This window comes from Mauremys reevesii, linkage group 1 (genome assembly GCF_016161935.1).
Source record: "Mauremys reevesii isolate NIE-2019 linkage group 1, ASM1616193v1, whole genome shotgun sequence".
NCBI classification, from domain to species: Eukaryota; Metazoa; Chordata; order Testudines; family Geoemydidae; genus Mauremys; species Mauremys reevesii.
Window position 1 is genome coordinate 128,870,303 of NC_052623.1, and position 23,018 is coordinate 128,893,320.

Consider the following 23,018-nt stretch of genomic DNA (forward strand, 5'->3'; position numbering starts at 1 on the left):
CTTAGCATTGTTGTTATTGCTTCCTTGCATGTGGAGAGATAGGGAGATGTGATAAGATAACTTTGAGGTGCCACATCCAACCTGAAAGACAGAATTATTTATAGATGTTTAGAAAATGGGACAGGCACCATGGTTTAGCAGTATGCACACCTGTTACTACTACATTCTCAGTTATAGACATAAGCATCACCATCATCCTTATTTTACTATTTGTTTCTGGTACCACCCACAATGTAAGCTACCCAGTACAGCTTACACCATAAAATGTCTCACAAATACCATTTCAAAATTCTCATGCCTGCATTACTTATTCCAAGCTATCCTACAATCCTGACTCAGGCAAAATTCCTATTGAAAGTATTAGTAGTTTGCTCTGAGCACTGAGTAGGGCCTCATTTAATTGGCCCTAACATTGTAAACAAAAAGCTGAGAACAGGCAAATCCTACAATACTGTTAAATCGAAGTATGCAATTGTCTGTGCCAGTGAGATGCTTGTTAGGAAGGATCTTGTGCTTTCACAAGTTGTGATATGAACAAGACATAGAAACTCTTAATACATTTTCACCTTTGCTTGTTCTTTACCTTTCTTACTCTGAGAGTGCATTTTTTGTCCATAGATTTTCTTGGCCTTCCATGTTTCTGTGATATAATGTCCCTTTAGCACAGCTAAACAATAAAACAGAGGGATATTTCAGGGAAACATCTGGAAAACAAGCTACAGTAAATGAAATAATTTTCCCTTTTCTTTAAATATTTTCTCCATTTATTTGACAAGGTTTTAAGTGATGATTTCAGAAAGATTTAGTCCACAATTCTTTGTCATCTAAAACCACATATTGGTATAAAAATGAAAGTGTTCGGCATGTCTAAAATTAGGACACTTCACTGAAATGTCTGTCCCATCTGAGGACTACCCAACATTAGGGCTATCCTCAACTACTGTCATCTTATGGCAGTTTTAGTCATCATTGTGCTACAGCAGTGCTAAAGGGTCTTAAAACTGCCTTAAGGCAACAGCTGAGGATTCCCCTGGTGTAGAGGAATCTTCTGCTAGTTATTCCTGCTTTGTTCCTCCCCCCTTTCCCATTGTAGGGTTTTTTTTAGCAAGGGATTGGGTTGGGGAGGAATGTAGTCACATTTGAGAGATAATGAGAATTGCATGATGTGTTCTAGTGATTTTTGCCAATGGCGCAACCTTTCCAGGATTTTATCCACCAGCAGAAGTTAGAGCAACTCTGAGGCTGCTCTAATTTGTGACAAAGATTGTTTCAGCTTCTAGCAGTGTCCCTGGAGGAGACAGAAGGAAGAGTGAATAAGTGGTATAAAGCCACCTATGTTTCATATCATCAGGTGCACTAACTACTGCTTTGAAACAGCTGGGGAATCTAACCTTTCCTTTTTCAGCACTGTCAATCTATATTCCCTTTTAGAAACACTACAATAAAAGGCAGAAAAACAGATAATATAACAGGGGGAAATCTAGGCTTATTTAATGGACATAGAAAAATGGGGAGAGAAATTTATAATAGACAATTGACAATATCTCCTTTCGACTTTTAAAAATTCTTTTTGATGAGTACATTGGGTGATAAACCTTTAAAATGTATCACATAAACATTTTTAAAAACAAACAAAAAAGGAAATAAACAGCCATATAAATGTCTGGGAGGGTCGTTTATTTTGAGATTTGCTGCTGCTATTGCATAAATTCTCTAACTTTTTACAGCTGAAATAGCAAGGTTCAGCATTCCTCTACTAGTGTTCTCCATCTAGCAAAAGAAGGCATTCAGGTCTGCGAACTACACTGACCAGTGACAGCAAGAGAACGGGAACTATTGGTACACTGGGTTAATGCATTTATCTTTTAAATCCAAAGACTCATTTTCAAATCCAGATTAGATTGTGAATTAAAATAATTTTGAGTTTAATCTATCCCCTAGCAGAGATCTGTCTACTCCACAGCACAAAACCACTTTACGGTTCTCTATAAACATCAGCCCAGGCTTCAGGCCTGATCATGTTTCCACTGAAACAGTTTCAGAGGGAGCAGGATGAGGCTGTTAGATAGCTGGGGTGGCGGGGGTATGGCTGCATATTAGAATTAAGTTGTACAAGTAAGATTTGCCAAAATCCTGTCTAAACTGTGGGGTCCATCCCACATGCATTCCGTACATGGAACTCCCATTGACTCAAATGAGAATTCTGTGCATAAAGACTTTACAAGATTCAACCCAGCTACGTGTCGTCCTAACTAGCACAATTGTCCTAACATTTCAGGGCAAATTCTGCTTATCTTCCTCACACAAGTAGACCCACTGACTTTGTGAGGAAAGTAAACAGGGTTTTCTTCTTACATGAATATATCAATTCAACCAATTGATAAAATAAAGGATTACGTGATTCAAACACCTGTTCCAGAACTGTATTTCTAAGGAACTCTATATCTCTTCAGAACTGTATCTGTGGGTATGTCTACACTACAAGACTATTTTGAATCAACTTAAGTCGAATTTGTGGAATCAACCTTATGAAGTCGAATTTGTGTATCCACACTAAATACACTAATTCGACTGTGTGAGTCCACAGTAACGGGGCAAACGTCGACTTTGGAAGCAGTGCACTGTGGGAAGCTATCCCACAGTTCCCGCACTCCCCGCTGCCGATTGGAATTCTGGGATTTCCCCCAATGCATGCTGGGGGGGGAAACTGTGTCGAGGGTGGTCCTTGGTAACTGTCAGCATTCAACCGTCACTCCCGCCGGCGGGAAATCAGTTCGCGCACTTTTCCTGTTATAAGTGACAGCGCGGACGCCACAGCACTCCACTGCGTTCATGGAGCCCGCTGCGATCATCGCTGCACTTATGGCCGTTGTCAACTCCTCGCACCTTATCGTACACCTCTTCAACAGTCAGATGCTGAGAAATTGGGCGAGGAGGCTCCGGCAGCGCGGTGAGGACATGAAGTCTCAGACTGGCACAGACCTGTCAGAAAGCACGGGACGCTGCGCCGTGGAGATCATGGTGGCAATGGGTCATGTTCATGCTATGGGATGGCGATTCTGGGCCCGGGAAACAAGCACGGACTGGTGGGACCGCATAGTGCTGCAGGTCTGGGATGAATCACAGTGGCTGCTAAACTTCAGGATGCGTAAGGGCACTTTCCTTGAACTGTGTGACTTGCTGTCCCCTGCCCTGAAGCGCAAGGACACCAGGATGTGAGCAGCCCTGACAGTGCAGAAGCGAGTGGCCATAGCCCTCTGGAAACTTGCCACGCCAGACAGCTACCGGTCAGTAGTGAACCACTTTGGCGTGGGCAAATCTACCGTGGGGGTTGCTGTGATGCAAGTAGCCAACGCAATCGTTGAACTCCTGCTCTTGAAGGTAGTGACCCTGGGAAACGTCCAGGTCATCATAGATGGCTTCGCCGCGATGGGATTCCCAAACTGCGGTGGGGCTATAGATGGGACTCACATCCCTATCCTGGGACCGGACCACCAGGCCAGCCAGTACATTAACCGAAAGGGCTACTTTTCAATGGTGCTGCAAGCACTGGTGGACCACAGGGGATGCTTTACCAACATCAACGTCGGGTGGCTGAGCAAGGTTCATGACGCGCGTGTGTTCAGGAACTCTGGTCTGTTTAAATGCCTCCAGGCAGGTAGTTTCTTCCTGGACCACAAAATAACTGTTGGGGATGTGCAGATGCCTACAGTGATCCTCGGGGACCCAGCCTACCCGCTAATGCCCTGGCTCATGAAGCCCTATACAGGCGCCTTGGACAGTGAGAAGGAACTCTTCAACTACCGGCTGAGCAAGTGCAGAATGGTGGTGGAGTGTGCTTTCGGAGATCTCAAGGGGAAATGGCGGAGCTTACTGACTCGCTCGGATCTCAGCGAAAACAATATCCCCATTGTTATTGCAGTTTGCTGTGTGCTCCACAATCTCTGTGAGAGCAAGGGGGAGACCTTTATGGCGGGATGGGAGGTTGAGGCAAATCGCCTGGCTGCGGATTACGCTCAGCCAGACACCCGTGCCATTAGAAGATCCCAGTGGGAAGAGCTGTGCATCCGGGAGGCTTTGAAAGCTAGGTTCCTCAGAGAGCAGGGTAACCTATGACTGTCCAGTTGCTTTACAGAGAAGCTGAACCTGCCCATTTCTTTACCCATTTACTGTTGACTCTCCTCTGCAGTCTCATACCCCGTTCACCCCGTTTGCCCCCTTCCAACACATGTGTAAAAATAAAGGTAATGGAGCATTGCTATTTAAAAACCTTTTCTTTAATAATGATTTCGCGTCAAAGGGTTGAAACAGGGACGCGGACTGTGGTGGGTAGGGTGTGCAGTGATGTAGAGACCGCTTCTAGACTCTAGGAATGATAGGCTACTGCTCCTACAGCGTTCTCTGGGGGAGGACGGTTACAGGTGGGTGTGCAGGAAGGGGTGAGGGGTGTAGGCTTTGGGACGGAGTTTGGGTGCAGCCTCAGGGCTGGGGATGGGGGTGAGGGGTGAGGGGTGTGTGGGAAGCGGGAGGAGGCGTAGGGGGTTGCGGGCTGTGGCTGGGGCTGAGGGTTTGGGGCATTGTGGAGGCTCAGGGCAACGGTAGAAGGGCAGGGTGATGGCAACCTGCCTTGCCATTTGTGGATGGCAGGCGCTAGTACCCTGGGGCAGCAGACAGCATTTGTGCCGGTAGCCGCTCTACTGTCAGGTAGGGACACAGCGCGGGAGTGACGACACACCGGGGGAGGGGTGGCAGGTGGGCGCTGGGACCTGCTCCAGGCAGGGAATTGACGGGGCGGGGGGAGACCCGCGTGGGCCAGGGCCCGATCCAGGCTGGGCCGGGGGAGAGACCCACCTCCAAGTATACCTGGAGCAGGGCACCTGTCGCCTATGAAGAGAACATTAAAAACACCTCACAGACTGACCAGGGTGCCTAGTGACTGCACTCAGTGAGTAACCTGCTGTTGATCCTGCCCCCATGTCTGTAACCTGTTCATGGTGACTGTCCTATGCAATTACCAAACCCCTCTCCCCCATTCACAGAAAGTCTTCAGCAAACAAACATGACAGAAACAGTAATTAACAGCAAACTACTTTTAATACTCGACAACACAGTAAAGGTGAGAACTTTTCAAAATCTAGGGACTGAGAACTTTTGGGTAATTTAGCAGTCCGCTGTGGTGCAGTGACAGTTTTCACGGCCCTTGGTACCCCTCCTTCTTGTTATTCTGGGAGAGGTGGGTATTGGAGTGTGTGGCAGGGGAGGGCGGTTGCAGACACAGTGCAGGGGGGCTCTGTCCTCCTGCCTGCGGTCCTGTAGAACATCGACAAGGCACCTGAGCGTGTCCGTTTGCTCCCTCAGTAGTCCAAGCAGCGTTTGAGTCGCCTGCTGGTCCTCCTGACGCCATCTGTCCTCCCGTTCGCTGTGTGAGCGCTGCTGCTGTGTGAGGTTCTCCCTCCACTGGCTCTGCTGGTCCACTTCTGCTCTGGAGCAGCCCATAAGTTCTGCAAACATCTCGTCCCGGGTCCTTTTCTTACGACATCTAATCTGCACCAGCCTCTGTGAGGGGCATGGTGGAGCAGGTCGGGATACTGTTGCAGCTGTGTGAGGGGGAAAAGGGAGTGAATTGCTTACAAAGATGCCTTTTCTTAAAAATGAAACATAGTCTACTCATTGCCTGTGAACCAGACCATGGACAGCACCTATCTCCTGAGCACTCACTCAGGGAAAGTTCGATTTATCTGCATTCGCTTTCATTGCCTGGGGTATTGCACTGCAGACCAGACAAGCGGGGCAGGAAAGCTGAATCCGTGGAGCAGCCAGGCATGGTAAGCCAAAGGCTTTTGGCTGCTTAAAAGTCAATGTCCAGCTCTGTCCTCTTGCTGCAGGCAATCCTGAAAGCATAAACTCTGCCCCTGTTCCACCCCCTCGCGGTTTTCCCTTGGAAAAGATCCCTGTATGCTGCCACTCTATAGCCTCCAGCACGTGGCTCTAAAGTGACGCTTCTTGTTGTTCTAAGGAACAGTGAAGCACTACCAATAGTAATAGTACACAAATCACTCTACTTCCATGCAGGAGTCTGCGCGTGAGATCACCCTGAGGAGGGTGTCACGGAGAGACAGGGAGCGCATGCTGAATGAAAGCCAGCACAAGCCAGGGCCCTATGCTGCGATGCTCGTCAAGGCACTGGTCCCGGAGTACCAGCTGAGAGCGTGGCGCGGAAAAGTGTGCTACCTCGGAGCACCCAATAAGCCAGCTCTCCCCAGGAACCTCCTCCATAGGCTTTTCGACTATCTCCAGGAGAGCTTCGTGGAGATCTCCACGGAAGATGCCTGTTCCATTCCCCTGCATATAGACCTTCTGTTCGCCTAGTCTATTTTCCTGTTCCATTAATAATAAAAGTTTACATGTTTAAAGCACTGATCCTTCTCCTGATTCAGGGTCCGTGGTAACGGCTGCGGAGGGTTGGTAGGGGATCTCAGTGAGGGTGATGAAGAGATCCTGGCTGTCAGGGAAATCAGCGTTGTAAGCGCTGTCGACTGCCTCCCCCTCCTCATCTCCTTCCTCATCTTCCCCATCTGCGAACGTCGACGAGGAACTGGCCGTCGACACTATCCCTTCATCAGAGTCCACGCACACTGGTGGGGCAGTGGTGGCAGACCCACCGAGAATGGCATGCAGTGCCTCGTAGAACCGGCATGTCTGGGGCTGGGCTCCGGAGCGTCCGTTTGCCGCTTTGATTTTATGGTAGCCTTGTCTCAGCTCCTTGACTTTCACGCGGCACTGCATTGCATCCCAGCTGTATCCTCTGTCTGTCATGGCTTTGGAGACCTTCTCGTAGGTCTTCGCATTCCGTTTGTTGGAGCGCAGCTCCGAAAGCACAGACTCATCGCCCCACACACCGATCAGATCCAAGACTTCCCGGTCAGTCCATGCTGGGACCTCTTTCTATTCTGGGATTGCCTGGACTCCTCTGCTGGAGAGCTCTGCATCGTTGCCGGTGCTGCTGAGCTCGCCCCGATGTCCAACCAGGACATGAGATTCAAAGTGCCCAGACAGGAAAAGGAATTCAAATTTTCCCAGGTCGTTTCCTGTGTGGCTGGTCAGAGCATCCAAGCTCGGACTGCTGTCCAGAGCGTCAACAGAGTGGTGCAGTGTGGGATAGCTCCCAGAGCTACTAAGTTTGATTTGCATCCACACCTAGCCTAATTCAACATGGCCATGTCGAATTTAGCGCTACTCCCCTCGTCGGGGAGGAGTACAGAATTCGAAATAAAGAGCCCTCTATGTCGAATTAAATGGCTTCCTGGTGTGGACGGGTGCGCGGTTAATTCGCATTAACGCTGCTAAATTCAAATTAAAGTCCCAGTGTAGACCAGGCCTAAGGCAACTTTAGTGTTACTATACTAGTACATCACAGAAACAGGAGTTACAGTGTATGCACAAGCTTGAGTCACCCAACATCTGCCCTAAATCTGACTAACAATGTTGTACAGCACAGCATTCTAAAAGTTAATACCGAGTAGTAAGAAGCACTTCTCTCTATCTGTAAGCTAAAGATGTTATTTGAATTAAATATGCAATATGTAAACATATATGCATACTCCTACACATAGGACAAGATCTTCACCTGGTGTAACTTTGCATAGCTCCATTGACTTCAATGGAGCTATTCTGATTTACATCAGCTAAAGATCTGTCCAAAAGTGGGCAAAATTCTAGTCTCAGCTATACCAGTGAAAACTCATTTAATTCAATGGCCTTTTTACCAGTGTGACTGGGAACAGAATTTGTCATGAAAGATACATACAGCTTTAGGTATTTGAAGTAATCTTTTCAGAATTTGTTACCTGATTCCTGCTTGCAATTGCCAAAAATGTTTCTACTCTGCATTTGACCTCATTGGTAACACTGAGAGCTTTATGAAGCAAAATGGCAACAGTTGGTTTGTAATTTATATATACTAACCTTTGATCTCTGGATCCCATATTCAGTCCCACTGGCAGAATCAAGTTAAATGAATTTGGTCTCAACTTGGTGTCTGGAAGGGGATAGTCCAAGGAGATAGAAACTTGATTCCTCACAGTGTGGTAAATTCATGTAAGTTCTTGAACACAGCTTACAAATCTGCATTATTCATGGCCGATCCACTTATTTTATCATACTGTAAAATGTAAAAAAAGACCTTTATATAATTCTATAGTGCAATATATGTTCTTGCTAGCTGATGTATGATTTGTTTTTAGAGATGAGAGGGTTGATACGAATCCACCTAGCAGCCTCACATTCTCTTTTCTTACTCCTTTTATTTAAAAGCTCTCCAGGCTTGCAAGCCTGTATGGGGATAAATTAGAGTCAACTTCCAAGAAAACAATGTAAGCATTCAAATATGGAAAAGTCATTTTGTTCCAGGCTCAAAACAGCTTTCATTGTGATCTGACATAATTGCAAATAAAATAAATTGAATAAGAAATATAAATATTGTCATCTCTGTCTTGCTTTTCTTGAGTCTAATGGGTGAATGACAGTGAGTCTGTGAACTATTCCGAGAGAATCAGAGTTTGAATCTCTGATGATTAGTTCACTGCAGCTCTAATTTACAGTATTTTGGTGGTATATTGAAAATGGCTACCATTTTTAGCTTGATATTGCAATTTCTGAGTAAATAGTAATGTAGGCAGAGAAGTATAAGGTTCCCCCGCTAAAAGCTTAGTAATCCACTCTATTCTGACTCCCATCTTCATTAAAGTCCACTCTTGGCTCAGTGCAGTAAGGGAAATGCATAACAGAGAAAGTTACACCATTCCCAACATTCAATCTACATAAGGGAGTAAAACACTGCAGTCGTTTGCACTGGTTTCTCATGATAACTCCCATGTAATTGCTCCTCTTCTCAAAGCAGGTCAGATTTGAGTGCAACCTGCTTGCAAACCCTACAGTACAAATAGTTACACATACTATACTGCCCAAATGACCTGGGAACTATAGTATGTGTAATGCATTTTGAGAAGTAATGTGCACCTTTAATAGAATGCAGTAATGATGCAAGAACACTATGTACACTAAAGAAAACCCATAGTAATACACAGAGGTATGCCCAACACAAAATACAATGATCTGAGTTATTATGATTTATTGTTCTGTAATGCCAAAAGTGTGTTAGCTGTTGCACTGGAGGTATAGGAGATGTACAAAATATACAGGCCTAGTGATTCTAGACCCTATACTCCAGAACTAGTATTGTATTTGGAGGCAGCATTCTCCCTCCATATCTCATTATAGTGGTTCAGGTTTTCCAGTGATGCACTTCTATGTATTTAGATCACTTCAGCTCTAGATTCAGGCATGGCAGAGGTGAGGAGTTATGTAAGTGGTAGGCATGTGTGAATTGCTGAGCAGAGTAAGCTCTCAGGATGATTAAGGCTGCTGCATAGCTGTTTGATCAAGTATGGGTTAGGAAGTCCTGTCACTGGGTCCAGACACACACTCTTTTGAAAGCTGACATCTCTCCTGTTTGGGCTATTTGGCCTGGAACAGGTTGAGAGCCAACAGAGGGACATTAAGGCCAGCTAGTATTCTAGTAGGAGAATCTAAAGCCAGTGTGTCCTAGTGAAAAGTGCGCCGGACCCCAAGTCAGGTGAACTTAGTTCTAGTTCCAGGTACTGCCTCTTGTTTGCTGTGTGAACTTGGGGCAAGTCCTTAACCACTCTATGCCTCAGTTTCCCCATCTGTAAAATGATACCTCCTTTGTAAAGTGTTTTGAGATCTATGGACTAAAGATGCTATATAAGAGCAAAGAATTATTATTTTCCTCACTGAATACAACTGATTGCTCACTAGAAGTAGCTCATGTGTGCTCCTAGGAATTCACAGGAAGTAATCTAGTATTTGTAAGATTTGGCCATATAAACCTCACCTTCATCACACATCATGACATGCCAAGTCCTTGACTTCCAACAACAGTCTTGTCTCTCTCTCCAGCATAATCTTTATATTACAGAGTGATTTTTTTTGTGGGGGACGGGGGTTAGATTTGGTCTAGCAATACCTCATCCTTCTGAATCTCCATTTTCAATGGGTAAATGTACATTCCTCAGTTCCTAATTCTTACTCCAGATCACTTACACTTTTTCAGCCACTGCAAACTTATACCAATGTGTATCTTTCTGTATGCTCACAGAGTCTTTATTTTATCTTCACTGATACCAACATTCCATTAATCTTCCACTTAGTTGTAATCCCTAGTAGGCTTGCCAGAATGGTATTACAGTGTGAAATAAAAAAAAGTAATTAGAACAGAGATTGATTACCAATTTAGTTAGTTTTAATCCCTGCTAGATATACATATCTCACAAGGGTGATGATGTTAATCTTCAGAAATGCATTAACTGAAAGAAATGTTTTTTAAGAAATGTGTCCTACAAGTCAGCTGTGTCAATATATTTTCCCTGAAGACCTTACTTAATTATTACTATAGGCATTATAAGTCTATTTTCCAAGTGGTTTGTCAAGTACTCATTTAACAGAGTTCACAGTACATACAACCTACAATAGAAATGGATACTGAATTAGCAGATAAAGTTTATCATCATCTACTGGATTATTATCCTGAAATACAATCAATTTGAAAGATGCTACTGAACAAAAGATAATGTATTTTTCTGCACTTAGCACATATGTTCTCTTGTTCCAGTCACATCAAACCATTTTGTTAGACAGATTTTATAGGAATCATATCCAAACAGTTTGTTCTTTTTAAAGATATAACCATACACCAAGTACAATAATTGTACAACAGGCCTCATTATGTATAACCTTAATCTCTCATGTCTTCTAGGAGATTTCCTTCTTTTTCACCATAAACATACAATGTAGAAAATATGAAAAGTGTGTTCTTTTGTGTGCAGACTTTGCTTTTTTTAGGATTAAATATTAAGATTCCGTTACTCCCTCCTTCCTACTTTCTGTACATATGTTTATTTCGTGGTCATACTAAGTTAACTATCTAATACCTTTTCCCCCAGCACTCAAGGGTCTACCCCTTCTCTCACTGAAGTCAGCGGCAAAGCTCCCACTGAATTTATTGGGAACAAGATCAAGTACAAAAATATTTTTGATATCGATATACTTTTCCATGGATGCACCCACAAACCATACTATGACACCTGATAGACTCTGGTATCACCCACCATATCTGCGATGTCAAAATTACCAGAGCCATGCGTGGCGCAGAATGCTGGACAGACCACAGATTGGTAAGAGCAATGCTCAATCTGCATATTATCCCCTCACATCGCAAGCACCCCAGGCTCAACAAAACAGCCTTCAACATAGCAAAGCACAAGCACATTGACTATCAGGTGCAGTTTCAGTAGTCACTTGATGACAAGCTTTTATCATGCCCATCAATCACTGGCAACCCAACAGAAAAATGGAACCAGTTTAAAGATGTGATTATTGACACAGCTAAACCAGTGCTGGGGCCAAAGAAAAGTGTACACCAGGACTGGTTCAATGAGAACAGTAAGGACATTTCCAAACTCCTAAGTGACAATCAGAAAGCATTTGTTGAATGGCAGAATGATCTCACTTCCATCTCAAAGAAATATAGGTTTAAATACCTACAAAGCAAGGCCCAGTTTGAACCGAGGAGAATGCAGGATGAGTGGTGGGAGAGGAAGGCTGCAGAAGTTCAGCATTACACAGATACGAACAATGCAAAGATGTTCTTTAACTCTCTCAAAGCAGCCTACGGACCATCTAACTCTGGCACAGTTCACCTGAAGTTGGCAGATGGCATAACCCTCATCAAAGACAAGGAGGGAATTATACAGAGCTGGGCTGAACACTTCAATAGTCTACTCAATAGAGACCATCCACAATCAATCAGCATGACCTTGATCAATTACCTGAGAAACCCTTCAAAGAGGATCTCAATCTCCCTCCATCAGTTGAAGAGGTCATGAAAGCCATCAAACAACTGAACTCTGTCAAAGTGTCCAGAAAGGATTGTATTCCAGCAGAACTGTACACAGTAGCAGGCGCAAAGGCTATTGAGGTGTTCCACGACATCTCGAATAGCATTTGAGAGGAAGAAGAAATGCTATTATTGTATCACTGTTCAAAAACAAAGGCAGTAAAGCTGACTACAGAAATTACAGAGGTATTTCTCTCCTGTGTACAGCAGGGAAAATACTAGCTCACATTCTACTGAACAGACTCATTGCAAACATACTTGAGGAGAATCTGCCAGAAGCACAGTGGGGTTTCAGACCAGGTCATAATACTACAGACATGATTTTTGTCATAAGGCAGGTCCAGAAAAATGTTTGGAGCAGAACATGGACTTGTATGCGGTCTTCATCAACTTGACCAAAGCTTTTGATACAGTCAACAGAGAGGGTCTATGGGCTATTCTACATAAACTGGACTGCCAAGGAAGGTTCCATGACCACATAACAATGCAAGTGCTCTCAAATGGGACTCTTCTGATGCATTCAAAATCTCGAATTGAGTGAAGCAAGGCTGTGTACTTGCTCCAGTGCTGTTCAATTTGTTCTTTGCCTGTGTTCTCAGCTATGCCACAAGGGACTTGGATCAAGAGATATACATCTGCTACCAACTCAATGGCTACCTCTTTGATCTTCAAAGGCTCCATGCTAAGACCAAGATGCTGGAGAGACTTCTCACCGAGGCCCTTTTGGCAGATGACTGCGCCTTGGTGACTCATAGATATGATGACCTTCAGGTCATCGTTGATAGATTTTCTGACGCATCTCAGCTCTTTGGTCTCACCATTAGTCTCGGTAAAAGAGAGTTCTTGTTCCAACCAGTTCCTCATTCCAATGTCCCAGTGCCAGCCACCTTCATCTAAGGCAAACAGCTGAAAAATGTGGATCAGTTCAAATATTTGGGCAGCACCATCTCAAGTGACAGTTCCCTTGATAAGGAGATTGCCTCCAGAATCAGTAAGGCCAGCCAGGAGACTCCAAACAAAAGTCTTTAACCAACAAAACGTATGTCTCTCCATCAAATTGAATATCTTCAGTGCAGTGGTTCTAACATCTCTCCTGTATGGATCTAAAACATGGACTCTTTATAGACAGCACATTAAATAGCTCGAGTAATTTCACATGTACCTCCTCTTCTCAATAATGAGCATTCGCTGGCAGGACAGAGTGAACAATATTAAGGTCCTATACAGAGTAAACACAATCAGAATTGAGGAAATGCTATTGAGAATATAACTTAGGTGGACCAGACATGTCATCAGAATGGGAAGACTGCCGTCTCCCAAAACAGATCTTGTATGGGGAGCTGAGGCAGGGCAAAAGAAAACTGGGTCGTCCATATAAGCACTTAAAAGATCATCAGAAGAGCAGTCTCCAGTGGGCTGGCATTAATCTCAAAGAACTCAAGCAAATGGTTCAGAACAGGAATCATTGGCAGTCTCTGACAAGATCAGCATGTAACAGGTTTGAGCGGGATCGATGAAATTGTCTCCAGGCTGCATGTGAAAGGTGCTACAAAGCTGCATCGTCAAACATCATAGATATGGACTTCTTATGTCCTCAGTGAGACCAGCTCTGCATTAGGGTTTGGACTTCAGAGTCATATGAATAGTTATAGATGAGAATTGTTACAATATCAGCAGCAGCAGCAGTGATGGACTACCAACCAATGTTTTTCTGTAGCAAATGGAATCTATACGCATTTTTAAAGAAAGAGGATAGTATGTTTACAATGTATGTCCTCCCTTTATGAGTGTATTTCATTTAAAGTGCCATTGTATAATATCATCTTTCTTTTATTCTCTATGAAGTAACTGCAAAACTGCCAGTGTTAAGTTCATTTATGTATATGAGAGCTAAAACAGACATGAATTTCAAGCCTAAATGAACAAAGGCATTCATATAAAAAATCTCAGGTAGCTGTAGTGATATGGGTTTCTATCTCAATCCCATAGTTATCTAAAAAATACTTTTTTAAACAGAAGTTACAATTCATGTCCTTTGAGACAAGCACTCTGCTCTACATTAGCTGCACTTTTCAGAATCTGAATTCTCTAGAGTCTCTCTACTTTCCTCTTGATGGTATATTCTTCTCTGCTCTCTCTTGCCATTTCTTTCTCTCTCTTGTACAAACACACAATCAGGCAATCTTTTCCACCCCTGTGTCTCACTAATCCAAACCTCAATCATGATTCAAATTCATTATATTTTTATATTTTTAAAAAACCACTCTACTGGTATATGCCCCTTTTGTATCTAAACTTGTTAACAATAACATGCTGTAACACCAAAGAGTATTTCCAGGATTCCACAATACCATAACAAAGTATCCGAATTAGAGACATAATTCTCAACCACAGAAAATGTATGCAGGACTAAACCCAAATCTTTTCACTTAGGACCAGATTTTTAATGTTTTTATGTGGCTACTGGAATTTTCAAAAGCACCTAAGTGCCTAACACTCATTGAATTAAATGAGTTTTAAACACCTGGATACTAGGCATTTAAATATCTTTAAAATCTGGGCCCTAGTGCACATTAAAACATAGACAAAAAGCAGAATGCTAAAATAAGAATGTTATTTTTACTTTAAATGATCTCTACTTGAACAAGGAAAAGCAGTTTACTACAAATACAAATATAAAGTTATCTACTACAAATATTGTAGTGCAGATTTGTATGGAAAGCTCTCCAATACTCTTATCACTTTATCAGCACACTTCAGGAAAATCAATTTGTGCAGTTTGTCTTCAAACTATGTCCTAAGCAGTCAAAGCTCAAAATATTATACCTTAGGAGAAAAAGCAGAAAACAAACAAACAAACAAAAAGTCATCAAAGAAACTGAAAATGTTAGCTATTCTTTACCTGCTGAGAAATGGCAGTACAACTTTTCAACATACTTTTTATCAAATGTTCCCTCTGTGGAGCAGTATTGAACTATTTGGTGTGTAGAGAACACACCAGAAAAGTAAGCAGTGGTATGTAACTGATGTGGGATTTCAGTAAGATGTGGTCTAACTTATAGATGCATTTTAGAACACTGTGTAGCCATGTGGGATTTTTACTAACATTATTAGGGCAGCATCATTATTAGTGTTGAGAAAAGGATGCAGATGCAATGTGCCATAGATATATCTGAGCATGTAGCACTCTACTCCCATGAATAAGAAGAAGAATATTTGACATTTAGATGGCCCTTCTGCATTTTCAAATTGCTCTGCAAGCATTACCTAATTAATACTCACAATCCCCCATGAGCCAGGTTATGAATATATAAAGCCAGATCCTCAAATAAAACTAAATGCTTGTCAGAATGCATGTGTTTGTAGATTTTAAAGCCACAAGGGGCCCTTATGGTCATATTGTCTGACCTGCATAACATAGATCATAGAATTTCACTAAATGGTTCCTGTATCAAACCCATAAGTAAACTGTGGGCTGGAACTGTGCAAAGGTAGCTTTATGTTCACTTTTGCTGTCTTCCAATTTGCACATGACTGCAATGGCCACAGGGGGCCAAAAACACAGCTGAGGATCGGTATGATAGAGGCACCCTGGCCATACACTGTTTCTTCTGGTCCTGGCTCCTTTTCCCTGCTCTGCCAGATCAGGGAGGGGAATGGCATTAAAGCCCCTAAGCTAATGCTTCCATCTTGATCACTTTACACTTGTATGATCCTTAATGGGTTTGTTAAAACAGCTATAGAACCAGATTATGCAGGCAATGCTAAATGGGCACACCACAGAGAATCTGGCCTACATTAACCCCATTTTACAGAAAAGGAAACCAAGAGCTGGCAAAACTGAAAGGTTAAGTGCCTACTCAGGCCCCTTCATTTTCAAGCAAAATTCCCACAGACTTGAACTGGGTTTTTCTTGGATAAGGAGTGAGTAAAGAATGTTGTATAGGGTCCTAAGCCATTTGTCCAAGGATATACAGCAAGCCTGAGTGAGAGTTGAGATTTGAACTCTGGCATTCCTGGGACCATGCCACTCATGTTACCCTGTCATAATAGCTAAACTGTAAAATTCAGTAACATTTGTACTTTCACTGTAAAATATATGATAATTTTCAAAATATTTTATACTAACTAGGTAATGTATCAAAATATCTTCTTTTAAAAACTTGTTTCTATAGCATATTAAACTTCTGTTTAGATAATGACACAGTTCTCACATATTACACTACAGCTTTTGTAATACAGTAACATTTCCTTTGGCTTCAATGGGAACATAATCAGAGTTTTAGCCAACCATCAGGGGAGGAGTTCTTTGGTACTAATCATGAAGTTGTAAGAGCTGTATTATGGGCTTGATAAATATGGAGTTACCCCCAGATCCTCGCACATATTTAGACAGCTAATTCCCCCATTGAAACGGATGGAAGTTAGATGCCTAAATACTTTTGAAGGTCTGTGCCTTACTTCTTATCCATCTCATTTCAATATACTTAATACTTCAGTCAGTAACAAATTAATTTTTAGATGTCAGTTTGGGGGGAAATAGGAAAACACAGGGAGAGAATAATTGGGTAATGACTGCCGGGTTGGGCGAATGGAAAAAGGAAGCCCAGGGTGCCTTTTGCTAGCAAAAAACTAAAATGGAAATCAAACTTTCTCCAGACTTTTCAGCAAAAAAATAAATCTCTTTTAGGTTTTCCACTACAACTGACATTTTTTCCCCACCTTTTTGACAGTTCTCTCCGTTGTAGTTATTCCTTCCTGTTACAAACTCATATTTGGGGTGAACTTCTGGTTCCATTGAAGTCAATGGTCAAACTCCCAATGACTTCAATGAGGCCAGAATTTCACCCTCTGTCAGACTGTAGAAATAGCAAGGGTGACTTTCATGTTCTTAGGATGTTGCTTGTAATCTGTCATTAATTAATACATTATAATAGACAACAAGCATAGCTCCTAAATGTAGCTAGTGATTTTGAATAGTGCAACTATAAATCTAAGACAATGATGCTTTACCAGAGCCTCTACAAATATGAGGCTGATTAACACTGGTTATGAGCAGACCTATGAAACATGGTAAATGAATAATTAATGGTATTTGAACTCAATATTTATTATCTATGCACACATATATTCATGTTTAACACAGATGCCACTAAACTTTTTAATCTGCCCCACTCCATCCTACCCTGCATGTGAATGATTTAGACATTGATTTGCTGTAAAATAATTAACACTAAATGATAGAGTTATTATAATTGGATTGAATTTTTTTTCTCCATTTGTGGTTTAGGCAGAATGTGTGCATTGCTGTCATTTGGAGGGGATATGTAATATGGTTTGGCATGTTAAAGTATGAAGAGCTCTTTGCTACTTAGGAAGGAATTAGTTTATTAGTAGTGAAACTGCAATATTTAAATGAGGAGGGTTTGGGGGGGAGGCAGTGGGGATTGTTTTATTTCTAAATAATTAGATGCATTTGAAAAACATACCCATCACCATTTAAAATGCATTTATGATCTTTTTGCTGTTCAGAATTGTTGCGCAACAGACATTTCACTGTGTGCATGAGCGAAGTAAACAAATGCATTGCTACTGTAGTTGCAGGGCAAGTAAACACTGATGTCACTGCTGCTATAATCACATTAGTAGGATCTGTTAACGGTAATGTCCAGACAGATCCACTACCCAGATCAGGAGATCTTTGAGATGCAATTTCAATTTGATCACAATTGAAAATGAGAAACGAATCTACTTTAAAATAGGATCTTTGCAACAGATTGCCTTTCAAATAAGAATTCTGTTGTAAGAGTATGGTGTCCCTAGCCTCTGTTTGCCAGAAGCTGGGAATGAGCGACAGGGGATGGATCACTTGATGATTACCTGTTCTGTTCATTCCCTCTGAAGCACTTGGCACTAGCCACTGTCAGAAGACAGGATACTGGGCTAGATGGACCATTGGTCTGACCCAGTAGGGCTATTTTTATATTCTTATGTTCTTAAGAGTAATCTTGCCATCACAGACATACAGCATCAAGTCACCTTGAATTGCACAGTTGCATTTAACTACACTTGTGTATCTTTTCTTTAAGAACAAATTCAGTTTTCTCTTACTCCCCAGCACACACAGACATAGATACACACACAGAGTCAGACTATATCCCAGTCAGAGGGAATACATACTGTAGTTAGCAGTGTATTCACATTCCTCAACGCTATTTGGTCAAGGACAGAAACATCACAGTCTGAACGTTTAGTACCCTTTTCATTTCTAAAGGGCTTCTCATTTTTAAAGATAATGTATCTATGCCTTTAAATATGCTGATACCCCAGTATGATAGCACCCTGTAGCAAAACAAAATACAACAATAATAGCAATAGCAATCACTGGATGAAAATCATTCAGGTGTGGATAATAACAGCGCAGGATGTGTTTCCTGGAGTGTTCTCCGTGCACCTCAAATATGCGCTCACCGATTCTGCAATTACACACTTTATCAACATATGCTGAGACTGCTGGGTTTGCTTGGTTTTTAACCCTTAGCCATTGACCCTCTTGCACAGGGTAACGTGGGGAAACCAAATCAAATGCTTTTGCCATTCAGAATTTACAGTGCACATTTTTTTCTTTTAGTAAATCTATTACAAAAGGAAAAAAGAAGGAAAAAATAAAGAAAAAAGAGAGGAAAAAACCTTGTTTTCGCCATGAAACGTGTGTACTTTTGCCTTGTGAATAATATATATGTTCTCTCTAATTTTCAATTACTTCCTTGATTTTCTCCTTCAAATTGATGAAGCGTTTGCTTTTCTATCGCATGGACTCACCTTTATGGTCTGTTTAGCACTGCAGCTACCTCCTGCATACCAATGTGGGGCTGCAAAAGGCACCACCACATCAGTCTCACTTTCCTTCCAGCCCTTTCCCTACTACCAACAACCAGACGCATTTTTAAAGTAGTTCTCGCAGCAAATATAAAGACATGGATCCCATTATAGTTCGGTACTATTGTATATATCTACAGTGCCCCACGATCAAACAGAAACGGGGGACCTAGCAAGAGCAGGCTGAGCGGAAAGACCCCGCGAAGAAAAAATGTTCTCTGAATAAAAATGACAGAAAACACGGTCCGCACAAGCAGGAAAAACCAAAGGGACAATTTCTTTTTGGTAACTATACCCACCCACGGAACAGCTGTGGAAGGCAGTCCAGGCAATCTGACATTGCAGTAGTTTCTGAGATCAGAAGTGTAGCTGGAAGGTTTTGTTGTACAATCGTTGCTTAATTAAGCACAAGAAGTTCTCTCTTCTCTCCCTCCCGCTCCCCACCCGCGTTTGTACACAAGATCTGTGGAGACTCACCGGGTCACCCTGATCTCTGAAGGTCAATCTCAGGTTGTGCCTCGGCTGTGGCTCTCTCCCCTGGGCTCTTTTGGCTGGCTTCGATTTTGGTTTGGCTTGTGTGTCTGTCACTTGCTATGTTAAGCCGCTGCCCAGCATCCCAGCTCAGATTCCGTGATCGCAATCCACGTCTCGGCAGATGTACCAGAGAATCACATAGAGGATCAGGAGGATGGCAAAGATGAACAAAGCTACCAGAATAGCCTTGGTCACAGGAGAAATGAGGGACTGCATGTCACCCAGCAGGAGCCGCAGCCGGAGGAGAGGAGTTAGTAATTGCAACGATCCTGATGGTCTCTGGCAGAAGCCCCCCACCCTCCCACCCACCCTGCCAGGCAAGCAGTAGCCCCCACTAAAACCGGTGGTGCATCTGCATTGGTTCGTGCCGAGTTGCCAGCGCTTTAGCAACGGGCTTCTTCTTCTTCTTGTGTGTGTGTGAGTGTGGCGAAGGAGACACTCACTCCACGGGGCACAGTGAGGCGCTCACATGCCCCCGCTGCGGCTCTCCGGCAGGGAAGATCAGCGCTCCGCTGGGAACAAGAGGGGCCAGAGCGGGCGAATGGAGCGACGCTGATAATCCTGCCATGGGCGCCGCCGGGGCTCCAGCTCCACTCGCCTCTTTCTTCAAGCCCGCGCGGAGGAGGAGGCGGCGGGAGCGCGGCACCCGGGGCGTTCAAACTTAGGCGCGGAGACAGCCCGGAGGGGGCAGGGGTGAAAGGCCCGGCTCCTGGGAAGGTCTCTAACGAAAGCCATCAAAGGGCAGTGGGAAAGGGGGGAAGAGGCGAGCCTGGGGGTGCAAGTGACGGGAGCCCTGTCTGCCTGCCGGGAGCACGGTGCTTTCCCCCGGCGCGGTGCGTGTGAGAGCCGGAGCTCGCGGTGTGTGTGTGTGTGTGTGTGTCTGCAGCGCCGGCAGCGGGGCTGCTGCAGACTGGGAACCCGGCTGATTAGTATTCCGCCCAGCAGCGCCTTCCCGCCCCTCGCTCCCTCCTCCTGCTCTCGCCTGCGCCCCTGCTCCCCAAGGGAAACCTCGGCCGCGGCTGTGCCTGTAATGAGAGGGTGGCGTGCAGTGGGATTCCCCCCCCACACACACCTCCCTTTAATTGACGTCCCCGCCGCCCTGGTGCTTCATTGGCGACCTGCTGCTGTGACTAGCGGAGGGGCTGGCGCAGGGTTGCCCCTGCTGCTTGCCACCGAACAGGGCAGGGAAGGGAAGGGACGCTGGGTGGCCGGGAGGGGCTGTGGTAAACACCCCGCACCGCAGCCCCGGCGGTAATAAGGCGGGAAGCTGAACATCAGGTGAGGCGGATGGACCCTCTTCGCCGGCCCGCGTCAAATGACCCCCGACTTGTGGGGAGGGATCGCGCTGGGGTGTGAAGCGAGGGAGGGGTATTAGGTGCTGCTCAGTGGCTGAACTGAGCCAAGGGGCCCCTGTGGTTCCCTTTGGCTATGCCGTGGGACCGTGTCTCTTGGGGGATTTGTCAGAGAAAGAAAAAAGCCCCCACCAAAACGGGGAGCAGACAAGCGCGCCCTACCTCAGCCAGTCTGCTGACCAGCCAAGGGTCTCACACACACACACACACACACACACACACGAATGCGGTTGCCCTCTGCGGCCATCCAGCGAGGTCAGAACCGGAAGGGATTAGCAGTTGTCCAGTTCTGTCCACCACAGGTTGGTATTAGAAATATCCTGCCAACGGGGAGGCATTCACAGAAGAACAACACAAGTTAGCAAGGGGGGAGAAGGGAAGCTTAAAAACCAAATGCGTGTAATTTGGGTAAAGGAAAAACTGGGGAGACATCAGAACACTCTGCAAATATTTGATGGGTGCAAACAGCAAGGCACCAGGGGAATTCCTTAATGTGATGCCTGGGGGAGGGGGGATATAGAAGAGCAATGGGACACAACAAAGGGGAATTTTAGACTGTATATAGGAAAACCTCCCTGATAGTGAAATATCTAATGGCTGTGGAATAATCTCCCAAGGGAAGTGGTGGATACTTGGAATTTTTAAAACTTCCCTGTTTTTATCTAGGAAGGATGGTTTTGTGAGTGAGGCACCTGAGCGAGACTTAGGCCATCTAGGAATACCCACAATTCCTGCCTCTGCCATATAGTTCCTGTGTCACCTGGAGCAAGTCACTTAATTTGTCCGTGCCTCAGTTCCCCACCTGCAACATGTGGATGACAATAATACTTCCTTTCTCCCATTCTCAGTCTTGTCTCTTCAGAGTGTAAACTTTTCAGGGTAGAGATTGTATGTTCATAAAGTTCTTTGCAAAATGAACTGCTTGGCACTTCCAGGTCTGACTGTGATACAAATAATAAATGTGTTCATGAAATCCAGCACAGATTCCATGCTCACCATGACTCATTACTTTATCACAGATAAGTCTGGTAGTAGATGCTATTTCAAAAACAGGCATATTCTAGAGATTTAGGACATATAGCTATTAATACCAACGAAGCATCTTTAAAACTCATCTTGGCCTTGTAATAGTTTGGTTAGTGGAAGATTCAACTATAAGAAGAAAATTAGTTGTTCCATAGAATGGCAGTTTTTCACAGTCTGGCATTCAGCACTTATTCTATGTTGTCCTTAGAGAAGCCTTTCTTAACTTGACAGCACTCCAGCAAGTAATACCAAACTTAGCAGCATTTGACATAGTAGTAACAAGAAAGTTTGTTTAATATTACAGAACTTGTCAGAGGGGGAACCAGAGTAGTGCATATAGTTTTAAAAGGGACACCATCACCCTGTTTATCCTCCAAATGTAACTTGAACAGTCTGGGGAGGAATAGCTTTTGAATTCTACACATAACATTCACATTTATATATATATATATATATATATATATATATATATATATATATATATATATATATAAGAGCATCACTGAAAAATTAAAAATATAGCTTGTCTGTGTTTTATGTGCTGTCATTGGTGGAGAGTGAGCAAATAGAGAAAGCACAAGTTGACTAACAAACCTGTTGCCCAAACTATCCTGATTTATGTTGACAAAGCTGGTTTACGAGTAAAGAAGTAAACAGAAAAGTCATCTCAGATCTCTTATAAGTAAGAGAAAGTGGCGAGGGAAATCAATATTTGCTCATTAGAAAAAGTCAGCATTGATAGGAAAAGTTTTAATTTCAATCGTGTAAGATGATATTAAATTAAAGGGGAGTAGTGATGTAAACTATTGGTCATTCTTCTTTTAATTTTCTCTTTCGTTATGTTTGAGAATGAGACTGAGCTACAGCAAATAAAAGTTTACAGTTTATCCATACAAAAATGTGTGGATAAATCACACATGATGTGGTAGTGTTGGTAGCTTTAGGTGTGCTGAAATTAAATCCAAACACAATGTGCTTACACAAGATGGCCATTTAACATAGGCTTCTTGAAACATCTCTTGATGTCACAGTAAGTCTTAGCCAAAACAACACAATCCAAACTCTATTCCTGCTCTAGCTCTACTACACTTCTTATCCAATGTCCTAAGGCGTAAATGGCATCAGTTACAAAAAACAAAACAAAAATATTTCTTGAGTGCGTGATAAAGCCAGTGGATCTAATACAAATCCGGGTTTTGCTGGTCTACATCACTACAATAAAGGATATATTCAGGTGGAAAGTACCTCCAAAG

General features: G+C 43.4%; 1 long non-coding RNA gene across 1 annotated transcript; it reads right to left on the reverse strand.

Moving 5' to 3' along the window:
• Positions 1 to 19,665, reverse strand: LOC120403802. Its single transcript, XR_005597738.1, has 4 exons — positions 19,331 to 19,665; positions 7,966 to 8,161; positions 584 to 667; positions 1 to 81 (listed from the first exon to the last, which is right to left on the reverse strand). It is a non-coding gene; the product is annotated as an uncharacterized LOC120403802 (long non-coding RNA).
• Between the last annotated feature and the right edge of the window lie 3,353 nt (positions 19,666 to 23,018).